This window comes from Lissotriton helveticus (assembly GCF_964261635.1).
Source record: "Lissotriton helveticus chromosome 1_1 unlocalized genomic scaffold, aLisHel1.1 SUPER_1_unloc_8, whole genome shotgun sequence".
In the NCBI taxonomy this organism is placed as follows: domain Eukaryota; kingdom Metazoa; phylum Chordata; class Amphibia; order Caudata; family Salamandridae; genus Lissotriton; species Lissotriton helveticus.
The window spans coordinates 927,857-947,405 of record NW_027611725.1 but is presented as its reverse complement, the minus strand read 5'-3'; positions in this window follow the sequence as shown (position 1 = coordinate 947,405).

The following is a 19,549-nucleotide window of genomic DNA, read 5'->3' as shown; positions in this document are numbered from 1 at the left end:
TACACTATCCAATGCTTTCCCTACTGTTGCACTCTCTGGAGTGGGAATAGTAATTTTTACCCCTACGCTATCCAACGCTTTCCCTACTGTTGCACTCTCTGGAGTGGGAATAGTAGTTTTTACCCCTACGCTATCCAACGCTTTCCCTACTGTTGCACTCTCTGGAGTGGGAATAGTAATTTTTACCCCTACGCTACCCAGCGCTTTCCCTACTGTTGCACTCTCTGGAGTGGGAATAGTAATTTTCACCCCTACGCGATCCAACGCTATCCCTACTGTTGCCCTCTCTGGAGTGGGAATAGTAATTTTTACCCCTACGCTATCCAATGCTTTCCTTACTGCTGCACTCTCTGGAGTGGGGATAGTAATTTTTACCCCTACGCTATCCAACGCTTTCCCTACTGTTGCACTCTCTGGAGTGGGAATAGTAATTTTTACCCCTACGCTATCCAACGCTTTCCCTACTGTTGCACTCTCTGGAGTGGGAATAGTAATTTTTACCCCTACGCTATCCAACGCTTTCCCTACTGTTGCACTCTCTGGAGTGGGAATAGTAATTTTTACCCCTACGCTACCCAGCACTTTCCCTACTGTTGCACTCTCTGGAGTGGGAATAGTAATTTTCACCCCTACGCGATCCAACGCTTTCCCTACTGTTGCCCTCTCTGGAGTGGGAATAGTAATTTTTACCCCTACGCTATCCAACGCTTTCCTTACTGCTGCACTCTCTGGAGTGGGGATAGTAATTTTTACCCCTACGCTATCCAACGCTTTCCCTACTGTTGCACTCTCTCGAGTTGGAATAGTAATTTTTACCCCTACGCTACCCAACGCTTTCTCTACTGTTACACTGTATATTTTGTATTAATTTATAAATTATTAAAATAATTATTACAACTTATTGTTAAGTATGTATATATTATATATTTTCTGTATATGTTTTAATTAATGTATTATTATTATATATGTATTATTTATTAATTTTAAACATTAGATATTTTTAACTATGTTTATTTTATTTATTAGTGTTATTTACTTTATTTTACATTTATATTTTTTACAGAAAAAAATCGATATTTTTAACATCGATATTTTTAACATCTTTATTTTTTCCCGATATTTTTGTACTTACCATGTTGTAGATAGGATGTCGATATTCTTGCCTTCGATATTTCTGCATCGATATTCCTGTAGGTCGATATTTTCTTGGTCGATATTTTGTCAGTGATCCAAAAAGTAATTTACCTGCAATTTACTGAAATAGCCTATTCATTTCAATGCACTATATTTGCTAAGTATTAGATACTACTGCTCCCCTGTGACTCAAACAAAGTACAATTTATACTGCATACTTGAACTGTGTTCATACAAGTAAATTATTACTGCAAAGTATTTTAATGCTTACCTGTGCCAGGCTTGCTTGGTTCTAGAAATAAAACAACAGTATATTTTTTATACAAAAACAATTGGCCTGGAGTTCAGTTCAGTTCTTGAGTGTGTGAATTCATTTGCTGACTGAGTGTGTACATCAAATGCTTAACACTGTACTCTGATACTGCCTCACTGCTCGACCAACCTACCACTTTAGAGAGTAAGGTTATATCTAACTTTAACCTCTGCAGACCCTTGGACTCTATACACCCTGTACCTCACTTTGGTGCAGTATACAGAGCCAGTTTCATACACTACCTCACTATATGTCTCTCCCAATTTGCATGTGATGTTATTGTTCAGTGGAAAGAGCAAGCTACTTCTGGGTAAACTTTTACAACGCGGGAGTTACACACCTGGATGAGGGCCATATAATTCTGCTGGGGGCTGTACTTCAGGGTAGCATCTTGAAGGGTCAGAGTTATCACTAACATTTTTTAACAGGGGATTTTAACACTCATATGTGTGGGGACATCAGGCAAGGAGGAGTGGAAGCTATGGGCTGTGCACAACAAGCAGGCTTACACATGGAACATACTCCCCAGGGTATTGAGTTTAACTCCATTTTGCTTGAATTTGATCTAACATCTGTAATGAATAAGCTGCCTCCTGGGGAAAAAAGACATTACTCCCACCTTTATTGGGAGAGGGCGTGAGACCTTTATTGATTTTACCTCTGTATCTATCCCCTTTTACTCTCTGGTTACCGAATTTTCTGTGCAGGTGAGGGAATGTAGTGACCACAACCCCATTTGTGTATTAACAGGCTAGATCTGAACACTCGGACATACCAAGGTGGGTGGGGGGGGGGGCTGGTGTCCCCCTTAAAGCGGTGGAAGCGGGAAGGTGCGTAAAGTGGGGGTGTAGTGTCCCAGAGCTACTCCACGAGTCCCTTTTAACTCAGTGTTGCAGCAAGTTTGCCACCTGTCTCGACGATGAGACAAGTTCTCTGGACATCATGAGTACATTTGGATCCATGTCTACTGTCATAAGGAAGTTACTACGGGCTCCGGGTGGGGGCCGTTAGCAACCAGGTACACAATGGTTTGACTCGGCGTGCTCCCAGGAACCTGAGAGAGGCCTTGTGTGTTAAGCCCCGAGACCAGGTGGCGGTCAAAGGCCTACGAAGAGCATAGGAGGCTGCTCTAGCAACTCACAAGTCTGTCCTGAGGGAGGAGGGCTGTATCGATTTAGTGGAGGCTAGTACAATGCGTAATAGCTCAAGGTTCTGGGGCATTATTAACAGCCCATTTCTATCTGGAAATAATGCTAATTTACTGGATGTCCATATCACAGAGGACGATTGGGTACATCATTTCGAGGGTATCTTCCAGTCGGATACACCGCCAACTGAGGGGCAGAAAAGGGTGGAAGGCAAGTCGGGACTTATTTTCACCATACATCGTGTTAAAAACCGTACCAACCAGCGAACCTTATCTTCTAGGGCTTAAAAGCATCCATAATCATTTTCAATGACCCAGTTTCGGCTCCTCTTCCATTATCTCATGGCACAACCTCGTGGCTCCCACAGAGGCCAGTGCCTCATGCACTGTGGCTGCAACAGTGAGTCTCCGCAGGACATGATGCACTTTATGTTTTGTAGTTTTTATGCTGTCCCTAGAAAGTTATTTATTATTCCCATTCTCAAAAAAGTGGGTTTTAGGCAGGTGAGATTGAAAAAAAGGTCTATAGTTAAGTCAAACCAGAAGATAGACAAGAACAAATGAACTAGGCATACCTTAATATCTGTAAATAATTATACTACACATGAATATAACCTGTGACACATGATTGATACACAAAAGTATAAATGTATTTTATTGATTTAATTGAATTTTATCAAAGACTAGATTTTTTGGGAAGATATTTCAGTAGATCATAGTTTTGAATTCATTTATATATATTTATATATATATATATATATATATATATATATATATATATATATTCTTTACCACACCAAACTTTTCCATTCAAAGAAGGCACTGACTCCGTGAATCTTAGTTCAAAACGTTTATTCCATGTTCAGTTGCTGCTCAGACGCGTTTCGGCGCCTTGCTCACTAACATCTGTATTGCTAAATCTTAGCCTCTTTATACATGTTAATTAAGTCATGTGATACATTTATCTGCCATTTGACTGGCTGTTACTATGTTAAACATGGACCCACCCTGTGAATTACCATAACTTAGTTAATGACTTGCACATTTCATTGTTGCATGTTAGTCTTTCTTCACTAGTTGTATTTAACATTTGTAAAAACAACCCTTTGTAAATTTATAAATTATATATTATAATAAATTAAAGTACACCTTCCCATTGCCACAATTTTTCAAAATAAACAATTTTAACCAAATAAACACAATTAATATTGCCCCTTAAAAGATGTCATTTTTCACGTTATACCTCCTAGTCTGAGTCTGTTTTTTATATATATTTTTACGTTTCTGCATACTCATCCCATGAGTCACTGCATGGGCCTATCCCATCCACCCATGTTAACCTTAGCCCACAATACGACATGTGTCGCTCTGTAATTGGATGCGCACATTCGCGCTCCTGACACAAAGGTTTCTCTGGTTTAGGAAGCCGGTGATTAGTCTTTTCACAACCTTTCCGCTGAACCTTTCCATGACACGTATACTCGAGGTGAGTGTTTGATTTGTGTCATCGTGTCTGCTGGTATGAACGCTCGGACATGCGGCCTGTATACTCTCACTATTCATTGTTTATGGCTGTCCTAGCGAGTCACTCATTGTATTAAAGTATTACCAGGCAAGTGCCTATAGCGATTTATCACCGTGATGTTTCCTTAGGCCCCAATTTTGAGACCGTGCGGAATACCTGTCCTAATCAGGAGGGGGGAGGATATTTGCTGGGATTTGACCGGAGTCGTGCTTATACAGACAAGGGGACATGTAAAACTATAGCGGCGGGAGGCTGTTGGGTGTGGTACCGTAGAGTGTGTAACCTCACTGGCACTGTTAACATGTACAGTATAGAACGTGAGTGTATAATGCTTAGAGCATCAGATGGTTATGAGTGGTACTGGGGGAAGGGAAAGAAGGAAGAACAAATCGATTTACTAATTAAATATGGACACTTAAAGCCTCATCCGCGTTCAAACCTGACGGGATTTTTGAGTTTAGGAGAATAATGTACCTAGACTCCAGGCGGCGTAAAGCCAATTTGCGATTTCCGCCTCTGACATTCCTGGGTATGCTGTCAATGACAAAATACGTAAGGCCTGTTGCATTGCCACCATGGTTCTCGTGTATGTGTCTAGCTACTGGGTAAGCTGGATCTTCATTTGTAATTGCACGCAAGTGCTGCAAAATTCTTACGTGAGCAGGGTGGATAGTTGATCCCACATATCTTTTCCCACACTCACAGGTGAGCACGTATACTGCATACTCAGTTTTGCATGTGTAGGCTTCCCTAATTTTGTAAGGGAAACTTCTAAAAGGTACATCTACACTCGTCGTGTTTTTACCATGGTTGCAGGCTTTGCACTTGCTGCATTTTCTGAATCCTTTCTGTGCTTGGAACCAGTCCCTGGGTTTTTTGGATTTTACAGCAGGGGCATTACAGACTAATTCGCTACGCATTGATTTGGCTTTTCTGAATGATACTAAGGGTGTTTTGCCCACCATATGACCTATTGTAGGGTCATTACGGATAAGCGGCCAGTGCCTAGTTAAGATTTTGCGGAGATTAGCATGATACCGGTTGAATCCTGTTATCAACCTCGGTGGTTGCCTCTCTTGTTTGTCATGCACTTTCTCCGTTACCTTCGGGAACAACAATTCATTTTGGGTCTTTTTGTTACATTTAGCTTCTGCACTCTTGCACGTTTTGGATGTGTATCCCCTTTGCAGTAGTCTCGAAAACAGGTTCTGTTTGGCTTCCTTTAATCCCTCATTTGTGCTACAGTTACGTGTCATTCTCAGACATTCTGCATAGGGGATTGATTGTTTTAGTGGAGTTGGGTGAAAACTATGGGCGTGCAAGATTGCATTTCCTGCTGTTGGCTTACGGTAAGTACGGGTTTGAATTTTATCATTTTCAAAATACAGTTCTAGGTCTAAAAACTGGATACTACCTCTGCTACTGCTGCAGGTAAACTTCAAATTCAAAGCATTTTCATTTAAGCTTTCAGCAAATTCCATCGCACTCTCCACACTTCCCTCCCACAAAATGAAAATGTCATCAATAAATCTTTTGTATATGATCACACTGTTGGTCATAATTTCTGGGTGTAGTGCCCATAGTACCTGCTCCTCCCACCAGCCCATATGTAGATTCCCATAGCTGGGGGAGAAGCAAGTACCCATGGCCGATCCTTGAACCTGCTTGTAGTGTAATCTATCAAAAATTAATGTATTGTTCGTGAGGCACCATTCAGTCATTTCAAGTATCATTCTTGTATGTTCAAACAAATGTATTGGTCTTTTGCCCAGATAGTACTTGATGGCGTTGAGGCCGTCGCTGTGTCTAATGCTGGTGTAGAGGGATTGCACATCCATAGTCATGAAGAGATACTGTTCTTTCCACTTGACATCATATACTTTTTGGAGGAAGTCCCCTGTATCCCTTATGTATGCAGGAAGTTTTTTAACCTCCGGTTGCAAAAAGTGATCCACAAAGATACTGGTGTTCTCAAACAAACTCCCAATCGCCGATATTATTGGTCTTCCAGGGGGTGTTTTGTCGTTTTTGTGTATCTTGGGAATAAGGTACAATTGCGCTGTCACAGGGTAATCGTTTTTTAGGAACTCAAACTCTTTTTTACTTAGCAAGCCTTTTCCACGCCACTTGTACAGTTCGTGATGGTATTTCTCTTGTATACCTATCATGTTCGTTGGGGTTATCCTTGCGTAGCATTCGCGGTCTTGTAATTGGCTTTGAGCTTCTTTGTTATACATTTCCAAGGGCCACAGGACCACGTTGCCCCCTTTATCGGACCACCTTACCACAATGTCTGATCTTGCCTTAATTTTTGTGAGTACTTCACTGTATTTCCGCGTGTGGTCTTGATTTTGGAGATTTCGTTGTTTTGTGCTCAATATTGATAAGTCTTTCAGATCTTTGGTTACGCACTCTGAAAACAGGTCTAGTCCATCTTTGGGCATTGCTGGCATAAAGGTTGATTTCGGTTTGAAATCTGTTTCAATTTTTTGATAAATGTTTATGTCTGATCTCATGGCTGCCCCACTTGGTGTGACTGCATCATTCGTGTCCTCATTTAGGTCTTCTAGGTCTATCATGACTTGTAAGGTTTCCATATGTGCCACACTCAGCATTCGATCTGTGTTAGTCGTTTCCGGCATTTCAGGACTTTTTTGATTAGAATTGGTGAAATATTTTTGTAGTTTCAGTTTGCGAATATATAAGAACAGGTCAATGCGTGTTTGCGCATAATCAAAATTCGTGTTTCTGCAGAACGTTAGACATAGCGATAAAATTTCCATTTCTTCTGGTGATAATGTCAAGTCTGATAGATTTATAACTGTGTTGTTGTTAGTTTTGTCTATCATCGGCGTCTGTTGCGTCTGTATGTATATATATATTACCTACTGGCGGTCGCCAGTAGGTAGTTATAGTTAGGATTTTTTTCAATGCAAAATCTCAAACTTCTATTTGGAATAACTTTGGCGCCGGTTGACGAATCTGCCTGAAAATTTCCTCAAATTTGCCTCGTCGAGCTCCAGTCCTTCCCTGTAAGTTTGGGGGGGATTCGTGAAGCGGGGGCCGAGATAAAAGGGGGGTCCCAAAACGTGTTTTCCCCATGTTAATTTCCATAGGGCGGTAGACCTCACTTTTAGCCCGAACGGCTGAATGGATTTCCACCAAACTTGGCAAAATTGTAGGAACTGGTAGCCCGATGTGCCTTTGCTATGTCTCAAGATATGTGCTCCAGTGGATTTTGAGTAATTTAGGTAAAAAAAATATCTATATATCTATAGCCGCGCACCGGGGAGCGCTCCGGTCGCGCTACGCGACTTGCGCGCGGAAAGCTGATTGGCTCTTGGGTGTCTGTAAACATTCCAAACAGTCCGGAGCGGCCGCCATCTTGTGTCTTGGTAGGATCGAGACACAAGAGGTGGCCAAAACAAAGGGGGAAAAGACCATAAGGGGGCAGAGTAGACCCCCCCTGACCCCCTAGGTTTGATGTGGGGGTTATGAAAGGGCCCCGCAGGGCAAAAAAATGTTTTAAAAAATTCGATTTGCGGGGGGAGCGCCCGGTACGCGCACCGGGGAGCGTACCGGGGAGCGTACCATGAGGAAAAAAGAATTACAGAGTTTTAAAAAAATGTTGCCTTTATTTATAAATTGGAGGTAGTTCTAAAAAGAACTGTTTTTTTCCTTCTTTTTGTTGTTTTATTTTTTTGTGTTTTTTGAACATTTTGTACTTTTTTTGGCTTTTATGAACAATTTTTTAATTTTTTGGTTAACTTTATGGGGAGAAACAAAAAACAGGGAATTGAAAATGGCTCAACTGGAGCAAAAAACAAAAAACGGAAAAAATTAGGGTTTTTTGGGGCAATTGTGAATGTCCCCAGCAAGGACGATGAGCTTTATGCTCTTTTCCCCATATGAGATCAGCTTACCACAATGAATGCATGTTATTCTAAAATCTTCAAATCGTTGTTGAATACAAGGCATCGTCTCCGTTGTTTCTGGTCCCGATGGAGTGGGTTGCTTTCTTTTGGAGGTGGTCCTTGAAGACTGGGGGAGATTACTGGCCAGTTCCCTGAACTCTGCAGCAGAATAGTTGTTTGGATGCCTTCGGGTCATATGCCTAATCATGGTATTATTACCAAATGAATATTTTTTGTTTGGGTTGCCCCTTGAGAGTTCCATGCCACAGATTAGGCAAGTTACCTTGGCTGCATTGACTTTATTCTTGCCCTCTGGGATCGAAAAAAACTCCCATACAATGTGTAGTTTGGGCTGGTATGGGGTATTCTGTTCAGGCAGCCATCTTCTCCCCTCCTCCTCTTCCTCTTCCTCCTCCTCCTCTTCTTGACCCCCAATGTACTGTTGTGGTGGTCCTCTTGGTGGTGGTGGTGGTGGTGGTGCAGATGCTCCAGCTGTTGCTGCTACAGTAGCCATTTGAAATTACAAAATGGTTCTCTGTATTGCTGAAACAGGTCTTCCTCAGTCAAAGGACAAAGCCAGAATAAGGAAAAAAAGGTGGGGTCTTTCATCATTTGGAAAAAAAAGCCCTGAACCAATGAGAAGTGTTATTTTCAGGTCACAAGACCAGGGATTTCATCATTATGAAACCAAAACTGTTCTGCACCAATGAAAAGTGTTATTTTCAGATCACATGACCCGACGCGCTTACGCTACGCGCCCCGGGGCGCGCCCGTAGTCGCGCTCCGGGGCGCGCCCGCGGGCGCGTAGCGTAAGCGCGCCAGGACGTTGCGCCATCGTATGCGCTCGCGTGCTTCCGGGTGCGCTTACGCTGTGCGTTATATGACGCATCACGCGTCTACGCGATACGTCACGATGTTGTTTTCGTTCGCGGGAATAGCGCTCCCAGGAAGCTCACCGGTACGCGCCCTGGGGTGCGCCGTAATATTGCGCTTACCCGTGCATTCACTGGTACGCGCCCCGGGAGCGCCCCGGGGTAAAAAATAAAAAAATGTAACAAAATTATACAATATAAAATTCGTTTTAAATTTTTTTACTTTCTATACCTATAAAGATTTGCTATTAAAAAACCATTGAAATTCACTGAAAAAACCATAGGTTTCACACCAGTTATAGCTAGGAATTAGCATTTAAAAAACCTATTAAATTCACTGAAAAAATCATAGGTTTCACACCAGTTATAGGTAGCTGGAAATTGACAGTGACATCACTTATGACATCACTGATGACAACATCCTTGTGACAGAGTGACAGACCTCCTTTCACTGTAATGTAACCCTTGAAACACATATTCAAAAATACAGACTACAATTTTCAAAACAATGCAGATACCCATACCAGTTACAACAACCAAATCAATAAATCCAGCATCTATATACACATCCACTCATTCACCAACAGTTCTATATAGTCACTCATACATTTACTCACTCATGATATGTAGTGATACACCTATACATCCTGTTACACACCGACAGTCACCCAAAAGTTACTCACACACATACTCACACATACAAATAAACTATTGAACATCAATTTATTTGCATATACAGCTATACACACACTACCACTTTACTTCTAAGGAAACTTACACATACTTACTCTCTTAAACAATCACTTATAGAAACACATACTAATTTAAACAGGAACTCTTGCAATCACTCACTCTCACATGTACTCACTTATATACATCAATATTCACATATACTAGATTAAAACATATATAGTTATTGATAAAGGCACTAGTGAGACAGTCATTCACTCACTAACATATACACACTCATCCACCCGTACAGTCCTGCACATATGCTGTCTTCAAAACACAAACAAACACAGAATCAGTCACTCATGCATCTATGTGCTAAGTAATACCCCCACCAAACCATATAGATACTCATACTGATATTAAAAAAAACATCTAATAACCCATATACATACACATGTAGCTCCTCACCAACCCATGCAGCCACTTATACACAAAGTGAAACACTAATACATATATTTAAATATTTAAATATTACTCACTAATATTTATTTTTCAGAAAGACACACATTTTCTGGATGGTGTCATCAGTGATGTCATGAGTGATGTCACTGACCATGTCATGAGTGATGTAATATGTGACGTCATCAGCAGTGCATTGCACGCGCAAGTTATAGTGAGTCCAACTAACTATAACGTGGGAATTTCAATGGTTTTATGTCAGTAAAATTTCCAGCTAACTATAACTGGTGTGAAACCTATGGTTTTTTCAGTGAGTGAATATATATATGTATATATATATATATATATATATATATATATATATATATATATATATATATATTCACTGAAAAAACCATAGGTTATAGATCATATATAGTTAGGAATTAGCATTTACAAAACCTTGAAAATTCACTGAAAAAACCATAGGTTATAGACCATATATAGTTAGGAATTAGCATTTAAAAAACCTTATTTTACTCACACAAAACCATTGAAATTCCATATATAGTTAGTTGCACTAACTATATATCGCGCACCCGCAATCCACTGCTGATGATGTCACATATTACATCATTCATGACATGGTCAGTGACATCACTGATGACATCTCAAATGACATCACTGATGACATCACTGATGACAACATCCAGTGACTGTATGTTTCTGTAAAGTTAAAATGTGTCTTACATATTGAAGAATGAGTGGAAGTATAAGTGTCTGGACAAAGGATTTAGTAGGTGCGTGACTGACTGTATGAGTGAGTGATTAAATGTGTCTCACTGAGTGCATGGGTTAGTGACTAAACTGTCTTAATTTGTGCATCATTATGTCTGTTGTTCTGTAAACTGCTGCATGTGTTGGTCAGTAGCTATATGAGTAACTATATGGGTTATTGATTGATTGCCCAAGTATTTGTATGGGAGACTGAGTGTGTGTGTGGCTGGCTGGGAGGTGTGTGACTCTGTGCAGATCAATGTGTACTTGTATCAATGATTGTATAAGAGAGTAAGTATGTGTTAGTATATGTTTCAAAATGTAAGGTGCTCTATGTTTAACTGTATAGATTAGAAAATGGAAGTGTGATTGATTATTTACAGGACTGACTAGGTGTGTGAGTAACTCCATGGATGAGTGACAGAGTGTGAGAGTCTGTATAGGTGTATGAGTGCATATGATAGTGTTGTAAAGATGAGTGATTGTATGTATGAATGATTGTATGGGTAAATGAGTGAATGTGTGTGTAAACATAGGAATCACTGAGTGCGTATGTAGTAACTAGTATTGATGTGTCAATGGTTTCAAAAATTATACTCTGTATTTAACACTGGGTGTAACAGAGGTTATATTAAAGTGTGAGGAGATGCATTGTATTGTCACATGAATGATATCATCAGTGATGTGGTCATTGATGTCAAATGAGATGTCATCAGTGATGTCATCAGTGATGTCATTTGAGATGTCATCAGTGATGTCATTTGAGATGTTATCAGTGATGTCATTTCAGATGTCATCAGTGATGTCATCAGTGATGTCATTTGAGATGTCATCAGTGATGTCATCAGTGATGTCACTGACCATGTCATGAATGATGTAATATGTGACATCATCAGCAGTGGATTGCGGGTGCGCGATATATAGTTAGTGCAACTAACTATATATGGAATTTCAATGGTTTTGTGTGAGTAAAATAAGGTTTTTTAAATGCTAATTCCTAACTATATATGGTCTATAACCTATGGTTTTTTCAGTGAATTTTCAAGGTTTTGTAAATGCTAATTCCTAACTATATATGATCTATAACCTATGGTTTTTTCAGTGAATTTCAATGGTTTTTTAATAGCAAATATCATAAGCTGTCGAATGTCAAGTACGTGGTAAGTGAAAACATTTTCGTGTTTATGCACACTGATCTGCTTTGAATGGTGCCCCCCCCTCATTTCTATTAGGAGTACTCTCTCTTTGCACATAGTGAAGGGTAGTTAACGCAGGCCTTTGCCCCCGTTGTAATACGTCGTGCCTGCTTCTCTCTCCATTTGATTGATTGTTATCCAAGTATTTACTGTTTTAGAATTGGTTCTCTTTGGTTCATTCTCTATTTACAAACAAACACAGAGTCGCAATACTCTGTTTAGTCTTTGCAGATAACGAAAAATCGTGTAAAAAAAAAAAGAAAAGGAATCGAGCAAAATCAGTAGGCCACTAACGGGATCTCTTTTTGACCTCGCTAAAATAGAAACATTAGGAACAACCCCTCATGACAAATACAAAACTAGTGAGATGAACTGAACTCCACACAATGATGGCTGCAAAACAGCTCGGCTCCGCCACCCACCCCGCCCAAAATAACGATAAAGAGCGGCTGCCATGATTGGTTGCGGAATGGCCACGACGGAGCTACGAAATGGTACTGCTCTCATGCTAACCCCAGCTTCAGTCTGAAACATCCAGAAACACTGTAGACTACCAATTCGATCAGTTCCGGTAGCGCCCCAATGTAACCCGGTAGAGAAGAACTAGCCCTCCCCTCTTTGACTGATGGTTCTTGTTGCCTGTCCCTTCTGTTGTCATTTAACAGAACTATTTAGCCTGCTGAAAGGGGTTGTGTTCCGACCGCTGGTTGGTGGAGACATTTTGACTATATTCTGGACCTGCGTTGTCGCGTAATGCGTCATATGACGCGCCGCGTTAGCGCATCCGGAAGTCATCCGGGGTGCGCAGCGCGTAACGTTAGCATAACAAGTCATGTGACTTGTTAATAAAACTTTTCATTGGTTCATTTTACTTTTCTTATTCTAATGATGAAAGGCTTGGTCATATGACCTAAAAATTACGCTTTTTATTACTTCCGAACATTATTTTTTCTTAAATATATGTTATAATGTTCCAGGCTAATGTACTTTCCCGGAAAATTTATAACTGTCCTGCAAGTAAAATATATTCTTTTTTCGAAAAAAAGAGCGTTTCTTCGTCCCATGACGGAGCCGTTGAGCAAAAGAGGGTCGACCTGCTGTCTTAGTCGCCGATACGCCTGAATATGAGATTCTTATCGATCACTTTATGTTGCAGGAATAGAAAACACAACAGCCCTTGACCATTTATCTTTACTGCGTTCCTTCGTATTATACCTTTTACCCTTCATGTAATTGGTCTGCTTTATTTCACTTGCCTTTTAATGATTCTAAAACAGTGACTATTATTAAAAACTTTACCAATGTATATACTACTACCATGTTTTCTTTTAAAAACCTTTATTGTGAAAATTTCATTATACAAATACGAGCCTATAACCACGTGGGCCGGCCACGGAGCAAACTGTAATCGTATATGATGAGTAGACATTTACACTGTAGAGGAACGTAACGGGCGGGCCATTAGGTTGCAAGAACTAAGGTGTCTAACAGTTACGGAATCGGTGGACGTACATTTTATAATTAAAATACGACAGGGCCAGTTACAATAAAATTATCTAGATATACATTTGCGGGCAAGTACCATGGGTGACGTTAATTCGAACTTTCAATAGTACAGTAATCAATAACACATCAGAACTTAATATCAATAGGGATGTCGAAATATTCAATCAATTCTCGTCCCCGCCCGCCATGTGCTTCAAAACTGCATACGTATCTCGTGATTTCAAGGTTCTGCAACCAGTACACAACAAGGAGTTACGAGTCCCATTTATTCCGGCGCCATTTTGGGCGAGGACGGGCAGGTCCAGGATATAGTCAAAATGTCTCTACCAACCATCGACTATGATGATGTTCATATGCTGTATTTATTAGAGTAACACTCATCTGTCCACATGAAATTAATTTGCCACAATCTAAACATGTCATTTTAATCTTTCCAAAGTTCTTCTAAATCTTTGGGACCGTTTCCCTTGCCTCTGATGCTGTCAGTGCCACTTCTTTGATGAATGTACTAGCAGGTCAGGGGTTCTCCTCCAAATCTCTCTTTTATGCAGCACTATAATTAATTGGTGCCACCTCTCCATATGACGATGCATGGTATAGTTACCATAACTATATTTTTTTTCGGTTCCTCTGGAGAGTTCATCGTGGCAGATGAAGCGTGTAACGTACCGGGCATTTACCTTTTTTTGCATGTACAGGAAAGGAAAAAAAAATCGAGCGTCCGAGTTCTAAGGTGTCCCAGGGCCATTTTAGTGGACCAGGCCCAAATCCAAAGAACAGGCCGCCATTTTGAGAGTCCTGTTGCAGCCGCCTGTCGCTGTAGCATCAAGAGCAGCCGAAACTCAGCTGAATGGCAACTGAAACGGTAAAGGGGCGCCCCACTACAGCAGACGAGCCTCCACCTAGGAAGGCCCGTTCACGCTGCCTCCCCCCCCCCCCCTTCGGGCACCCCACGCCGTTATTCGGAGCAGTATTGTAGGATGGCCACACCAGTGCGGCAACTTGCTAGACATCACCTCGGTGGTAACCGAATCTCAACGCCTTGTGGTGTCTTCTATTCAGAAAACATTGTTATGCTGCCTTCCACCTATTCGCCGCAAGTGCACACACAACTCAACTGCATAGCTTGCTAGACACCACCTCGATGCCATCCGGATCTTGGAATCTCAGCGCCTTTCGGTGTCTTCTCTTCAGAAAATATTGTTGCGCTGCCTTTGGCCCCATTCGCACATCGGTCCGCTACTGACGCCATCTCACAGGCTAATGGGGCGCCCCACGCCGACTTTCAGCATTGTAGGATGACCACACCAGTACAGCAACTTGCTAGACATCACCTCGGTGCCATCCGGATCTCGGCACCCCACTGCAGATGAAGTGCCTCTCAACTATGAAACCACCACGGTGACATCCGGATCTTGGAGCGTTGTGCTGCCTTCGGCCTATTCGCACATCGGTCCGCTACTGACGCCATCTCACAGGCTAATGGGGCGCCCCACGCCGAGTTTCAGCATTGTAGGATGACCACACCAGTACAGCAACTTGCTAGACATCACCTCGGTGCCATCCGGATCTCGGCGCCCCACTGCAGATGAAGTGCCTCTCAACTATGAAACCACCATGGTGACATCCGGATCTTGGCGCGTTGTGCTGCCTTCGGCCTATTCGCACATCGGTCCGCTACTGACGCCATCTCACAGACTAATGGGGCGCCCCACGCCGAGTTTCAGCATTGTAGGATGACCACACCAGTACAGCAACTTGCTAGACATCACCTCGGTGCCATCCGGATCTTGGCATCTCAACGCCTAGTGGTATCTTCCATACAGAAAATATTGTTGCGCTGCCTTTGGCCCCATTCGCACATCGGTCCGCAACTTAGACATCACCTCGGTGCCATCCGGATCTTGGCATCTCAGCGCCTTGTGGTGTCAGTCAGAAAATATTGTTGCGCTGCCTTTGGCCCCATTCGCACATCAGTCCGCTACTGACACCATCTCACAGGCCAACAGGGCGCCCCACGCCGACTTTTACCATTGTAGGATGGCCACACCAGTGCCACAACTTGCTAGACACCACCTCGGTGCCATCCGGATCTTGGCATCTCAGCGCCTTGTGGTGTCTTCTATTCCGAAAATATTGTTGCGCTGCCTTTGGCCCCATTCGCACATCGGTCCGCTACTGCCGCCATCTCACAGGCCAACGGGGCGCCCCACGCTGACTTTCAACATTGTAGGATGGCCACACCAGTGCGGCAACTTACTAGACACCACCTCGGTACCATCCGGATCTTGGCGCGTTGTGCTGCCTTCGGCCTATTCGCACATCGGTCCGCTACTGACGCAAACTCACAGGCCAACGGGGCGCCCCACGCCGACTTTCAGCATTGTAGGATGGCCACACCAGTGCTGCAACTTGCTGGACACCACCTCGGTGCCATCCGGATCTTGGCGCGTTGTATTGCCTTCGGCCTATTCGCACATCGGTCCGCTACTGACGCCGCCTCACGTGCCAACGTATTTTCTCCGCATTTTATACCCTATGCCGCATAACAGGTCATGTGACTTGTTTATAAAACTTTTCATTGGTTCATTTTACTTTTGGTTTCCTAATGATGGAAGGCTTGATCATATGACCTAAAAACAACACTTTTCATTGGATGAAAACTTTTTTTTTTTCCCAAACGATGAAAGCCCCACCTTGTTTCTGGATGTTTCAGACTGAAGCTGGCGTCAGCATGAGAGCACCACCATCTCGTAGCTCCGTCGTGGTCATTCCGCGAGCAATCATGGCAACCGCTCCCCACCAGAAGCCTACAGGAGTCGGGGGCCCCCAAAACTTTTGATGAATCCTCAAGGTGGAGGGGACGCTTTCGAGAATGGGGTCCAAGACCTAGCAGACAAGCGTCCGATTTCCAAGGTGTCCCAGGGCCATTTCAGTGGACCAGGCCCAAAAAGGAAAGAGCCTGCCGCCATTTTGAGAGTCCTGTGACAGCCGCCTATCGCTGCACCGCAAGAGTGGGCGCAACTCAGCTGAATGGCGGATTTTGACACAGTGGACCAAAAACGGACGGAATGGCAACTGAAACGGTAAAGGGGCGCCCCACTACAACAGATGACACTCCACCTGGAGAGGCCCGTTCACACCGCCTCCCCCGGGGCGCCCCACGCCGTTATTCGGAGCAGCATTGTAGGATACCAAAACCAGTGCGGCAACTTACTGGACATCACCTTGGTGCCATCGTTCTGCTGCCTTGGAACTATTCGCACAACAGTTTGCTACTGATGACCCACCCCCCGCGACGCCCCACGCCGGAAATCTGGACGTTGTGCTGCGTTGGGACTATTCGCACAGCCGACCGCTACTTCGTTGTTTTTCCCTAAAAATGTTTATATGTTATTACTATTTTTGTTTTCTTGTATATATTTATAAGTTATTAAAGTTTTATAATCTTACTACTTTGTCGGAGTGCTATATATTTTTTATGTGAGACATAATTGTAAAAACTTTGATGTACAAAGAGTCATCCCTGGAATCTTCCGCTTCAGGCTCGGTCCCCTCCCCAATCACAATACAGGATGGTTTTCAGATAATAGGAACGCGTCTGCTGTGACGGATCTCATCGAGTGTGGGCCTTGATCTACTATAACTCCTTTGAAGAGGGGTGATTCTTTACAGCTGGGGCCATAAACTACATCTGCAGGGCTAGCTGATACCCTAGGACCAGCCTGGACAATCGGACACAGAGGAAAAGGAGTGTCAGAGGGTGCGGTAGTGAATAGGGCGAAAGGGAGGTGTCGGGCGGGCACAGGGTGTGATTCTCAGGGAAGAGCAGCGCAGATGGGGGAGGTTTATTACCCATGCATAAGACAGAGAGCGGGGGTGACCACTGCCTGGGGGAGATGCTTGCGAGGGTGGGGAGCCATGCTAAGGATCGACAGCGTGCACAGAGTGGGTCTGGTCAAGGCATCTAAAATGGCTGCCGTGCACGACAAAAGTGTGGCATTTGAAAAAAGACAAGATGGCGCAGACAATGTTTTTCAACACTTCCTGATTTCCTTCGAATCGAACGTTAACAGACGTTGGGGCATATTACCAAAGTTAAGCGATATTTATCCCTAACGATGCTTAGCAACGATTTTTTTACCGCTAAGCATCGTCAGAAATTATCGCAGATAAACCTTGCTATTATCAAGGTTTATCGCAAATACGATAATAAACGACCGCAATGCATTAATATCGCTGAAAACTCAGCGATATTCATGCATTACCGAGATAATGCTCTTAGCCATGTTATCCACCTCCCATTGGATAACATGGCTAAGAACTGCTCAGGGCAGGTGCTAGCTTTTGGAGATATTCGCGCTTATCTCGAATATTTCCAAAAGTTGATAATAGGAGATAGCGATGTTAGCGACTGTTTCCAGTCGCTAACATCTTGGCATGCCCACTTTGCATGTCATTAGTGATAAATATCACTCACATGCAAAGTGGGGCCCAAGATGGTCGCTATCTCCTACTAGCCGTCGCTAACTGGTGTTAGCAAAAGCTAGGTAATACAGATATAATTTTATCTCCGCGAAGCGGAGCGCTGTTACAGATATATATCTTGTTTTTGAACGTTAATTTCTCAAAATCCACTGAAGCACATATATTGAGCCCTAGCAAAGGCACATCGAGCTACCAGTCCCTACAATTTTGCCAAGTTTCGTGCAAATCCATTCAGCCGTTCGATTATTATTATTATTTATTTTTTTTCCCGCGGGGCCCTTTTAAAACCTCCACATCAAACCTAAGAGGTCAAGGAGGATCTACTATGCCCCCTTATGGTCATTTGCCCCTTCGCTTTGGCCTCCTCTTGTCTCTCGATCCTACCGAGAGACAAGATGGCGGCCGCTACGGACTGTTTGCAATGTTTACAGACGCCGGAGAACCAATCAGCTTCGCAAACCTCCGTTACGCGAAGCGGAGCGCTGTTACAGATATATATCTTTTTTTGAACGTTAATTTCTCAAAATCCACTGGAGCACATATATTGAGACCTAGCAAAGGCACATCGGGCTACCAGTCCCTAATATTTTACCAAGTTTCGTGCAAATCCATTCAGCCGTTCGATTATTATTATTATTTTTTTTTTTGCCCCGCGGGACCCTTTTAAAACCTCCACATCAAACCTAGGGGGTCAGCGAGGATCTACTATGCCCCCTTATGGTCATTTGCCCCTTCGCTTTGGCCTCCTCTTGTCTCTCGATCCTACCGAGAGACAAGATGGCGGCCGCTACGGACTGTTTGGAATGTTCACAGACGCCGGAGAGCCAATCAGCTTCGCTACGCGAAGTTCCGTTACGCGTAAAGTCTGCGAACCGGAGCGCTGCCCGGTCCGCTGTTACAGATATATATCTTTTTTTGAACGTTAATTTCTCAAAATCCACTGGAGCACATATATTGAGACCTAGCAAAGGCACATCGGGCTACCAGTCCCTACAATTTTGCCAAGTTTCGTGCAAATCCATTCAGCCGTTCGGGCTAAAAGTGAGGCCAACCGCCCTATGGAAAACTCAATGTTAAAAACACGTTTTGGGACCCCCCTTTTTTCTCGCCCCCCCCTTGACGAACCCCCCCCAAATTTTCAAGGGCTGCTCAGAAACAAAATGTGCCATTTTCCTGAAAATTTCAGCCAATTCCGTCCACAAACGCCAAAGTTATTAGACATAGAATTTTCAAAAATCCCATAGAGAAAAAATCCTAACTATATATACCTACTGGCGACCGCCAGTAGGTAATATATATATATATATATATATATATATATATATTGATATACATTTGATCAAGGTAGATATTTGGACAAAGGTAAAAGTGCAATTATTAATATTAACAGATCGTACAAATAAAATCATCAACGGAATCCTAGACAGAGACTGAAGCGGTAAATAGCTATTGGTGAAGGCAGTGCGGTAGAATCAAAACTATGCGCGTTTCGGCTTGTAGGCCTTCGTCAGGTTACCGTCTATTGCACTAAAAAGAGAAATATAAAAACAAGTGACACATTGTTATA